The sequence below is a fragment of the Pempheris klunzingeri genome, chromosome 23, assembly GCF_042242105.1.
Source record: "Pempheris klunzingeri isolate RE-2024b chromosome 23, fPemKlu1.hap1, whole genome shotgun sequence".
NCBI lineage: Eukaryota > Metazoa > Chordata > Actinopteri > Acropomatiformes > Pempheridae > Pempheris > Pempheris klunzingeri.
In genome coordinates, this window is record NC_092034.1 from 8,756,322 (window position 1) to 8,759,566 (window position 3,245).

Genomic DNA, 3,245 nt, shown 5'->3' on the forward strand with positions numbered 1-3,245 from the left:
GTTGAAGCAGTTGTTGTTGGAGCAGGTGTTGTTGTTGCAGCAGGTGTTGTTGTTGGAGCAGGTGTTGTTGCAGCACGTGTTGTAGTTGGAGCAGGTGTTGTTGCTGCAGCTGTTGTTGTTGTTGCTGCAGCTGTTGTTGTTCCTGCAGCTGTTGTTGTTGAGGCAGCTGTTGTTGTTGCTTCAGCTGTTGTAGTTGGAGCAGGTGTTGTAGTTGGAGCTTCAGTGGTTGTTGTTGCTTCAGCTGTTGTTGTTCCTGCAGCTGTTGTTGTTGAGGCAGCTGTTGTTGTTGCTTCAGCTGTTGTAGTTGGAGCAGGTGTTGTCGTTGGAGCTTCAGTGGTTGTTGTTGCTTCAGCGATTGTTGTTGCTGCAGCTGTTGTTGCTTCAACTGTTGTTGTTGCAGCACCTGTTGTTGTTCCTGCAACTGTTGTTGTTGCAGCACCTGTTGTTGTAGCTTCAGCTGTTGTTGTTCCTGTAGCTGTTGTTGTTGCTTCAGCCGTTGTTGTTGCTGCAGCTGTTGTTGTTGGAGCAGGTGTTGTTGTTGCAGCACGTGTTGTAGTTGGAGCAAGTGTTGTAGTTGGAGCAGGTGTTGTCGTTGCTTCAGCTGTTGTTGTTGCAGCAGGTGTTGTAGTTGAAGCAGTTGTTGTTGGAGCAGGTGTTGTTGTTGCAGCAGGTGTTGTTGTTGGAGCAGGTGTTGTTGCAGCACGTGTTGTAGTTGGAGCAGGTGTTGTTGCTGCAGCTGTTGTTGTTGTTGCTTCAGCTGTTGTTGTTGAGGCAGCTGTTGTTGTTGCTTCAGCTGTTGTAGTTGGAGCAGGTGTTGTAGTTGGAGCTTCAGTGGTTGTTGTTGCTTCAGCGATTGTTGTTGCTGCAGCTGTTGTTGCTTCAACTGTTGTTGTTGCAGCACCTGTTGTTGTTCCTGCAACTGTTGTTGTTGCAGCACCTGTTGTTGTAGCTTCAGCTGTTGTTGTTCCTGTAGCTGTTGTTGTTGCAGCACCTGTTGTTGTTCCTTCCGTCGTTGTTGTTGCTGCAGCTGTTGTTGTTGCTTCAGCTGTTGTAGTTGGAGCAGCTGTTGTTGTTCCTTCAGGTGTTGTTGTTGCTTCAGCGGTTGTTGTTGGTGCTGCAGCTGTTGTTGTTGCAGCAGGTGCTGTTGTTGGAGCAGGTGTTGTTGTTCCTTCAGCTGTTGTTGTTGGAGCAAGTGTTGTAGTTGGAGCAGGTGTCGTCGTTGCTTCAGCTGTTGTTGTTGCAGCAGGTGTTGTAGTTGAAGCAGTTGTTGTTGGAGCAGGTGTTGTTGTTGCAGCAGGTGTTGTTGTTGGAGCAGGTGTTGTTGCAGCACGTGTTGTAGTTGGAGCAGGTGTTGTTGCTGCAGCTGTTGTTGTTGTTGCTTCAGCTGTTGTTGTTCCTGCAGCTGTTGTTGTTGAGGCAGCTGTTGTTGTTGCTTCAGCTGTTGTAGTTGGAGCAGGTGTTGTAGTTGGAGCTTCAGTGGTTGTTGTTGCTTCAGCGATTGTTGTTGCTGCAGCTGTTGTTGCTTCAACTGTTGTTGTTGCAGCACCTGTTGTTGTTCCTGCAACTGTTGTTGTTGCAGCACCTGTTGTTGTTCCTTCCGTCGTTGTTGTTGCTGCAGCTGTTGTTGTTGCTTCAGCTGTTGTAGTTGGAGCAGCTGTTGTTGTTCCTTCAGGTGTTGTTGTTGCTTCAGCGGTTGTTGTTGGTGCTGCAGCTGTTGTTGTTGCAGCAGGTGCTGTTGTTGGACCAGGTGTTGTTGTTCCTTCAGCTGTTGTTGGAGCAGGTGTTGTTGTTGAAGCAGCTGTTGTTGGAGCAGGTGTTGTTGTTGAAGCAGGTGTTGTTGCAGCACGTGTTGTAGTTGGAGCAGGTGTTGTTGTTGCTTTAGCGGTTGTTGTTGCTGCAGCAGCTGTTGTTGTTGTTGCTTCAGCTGTTGTTGTTCCTGCAGCTGTTGTTGTTGAGGCAGCTGTTGTTGTTGCTTCAGCTGTTGTAGTTGGAGCAGGTGTTGTAGTTGGAGCTTCAGTGGTTGTTGTTGCTTCAGCGATTGTTGTTGCTGCAGCTGTTGTTGCTTCAACTGTTGTTGTTGCAGCACCTGTTGTTGTTCCTGCAACTGTTGTTGTTGCAGCACCTGTTGTTGTAGCTTCAGCTGTTGTTGTTCCTGCAGCTGTTGTTGTTGAGGCAGTTGTTGTTGTTGCTTCAGCTGTTGTAGTTGGAGCAGGTGTTGTTGTTGCTTTAGCTGTTGTTGTTGCTTCAGCTGTTGTTGGAGCAGTTGTCGTATTTACAGGACGTAATGCTATTGACAACAAAGATAGAGTACATTTTCAAAAAACTTTCTGTTGTTCTGCTGCAGCCGATTAAATATTTGTCATATCATACATAGATTAAAATATATTGCCTGTATATGAGTAAAGAATTAAAATGGTTCACCAAGTATAACTTACGTGTTGTTTTACTATTGTATAAAAATAACCACTATGGTGCAGGAAAGAAGTTCGTCTGAACTTTATGTTGTATATCCTGCAAATTTGTCATCAAGACGGTATTAAGGCAAACATCACCCAGCTTACCTATTAGAATGAAGAAGACTGATATGATCTCCTTGACACCCATCCTTTCTTCTTTTGAATCTATAAAATCAAACAAGACTTACTCACAGAATCACCATTTTGAAACCTTTTGCACTCTGTTAACAAGCTACTACTTTCTAACAGCTTTATCTATAATGTTAAAGTTGGAATCCCTGTGAGCATACAATTTAGTAAAACCATCTTAAATTGATACCAGTAATTACAAATTCATACTTTATGTGAATCATTTTGTTCCGTGTATATCTTTATGTATTTTTTGCCATCAGCCTTTAATACATTTTACACGGTCCCCTTCCTTAACCCTCTCTTCATACGACCACTTTTAAAACCTCTAAAGAGAGTGAAACCATAAAAAAATCCAATGGCAGACAAAAGTAGTTGTAATTACCACACTGAACTTGCTGACAATTGACAAAATGTCAGTGTCCTATGGACTACATAGGACATCTACATGCAACAATTCCTTTCAAAAGAATCCTCCAAACAATTGGAAGATTACCACTTATATGAATTCAAGTCACTGGGGTGAGTGGCTCTCATTTATTTGTGGAAAAAGCCCCATTTCCCCCCACAAGACTCTATTTCAGTCTCCTAAAGCCAATGCAAAATACTGACACATAGTTTTGCATCTCATTTTTCATGTTCAATTCATAGTGTCTACAT

The 3,245-nt window shown here is 43.9% G+C and overlaps 1 pseudogene; it reads right to left on the reverse strand.

Moving 5' to 3' along the window:
- Nucleotides 1-1,338: 1,338 nt before the first annotated feature.
- On the reverse strand, nucleotides 1,339-1,818 carry LOC139223322 (uncharacterized protein DDB_G0280315-like; annotated as a pseudogene).
- Between the last annotated feature and the right edge of the window lie 1,427 nt (nucleotides 1,819-3,245).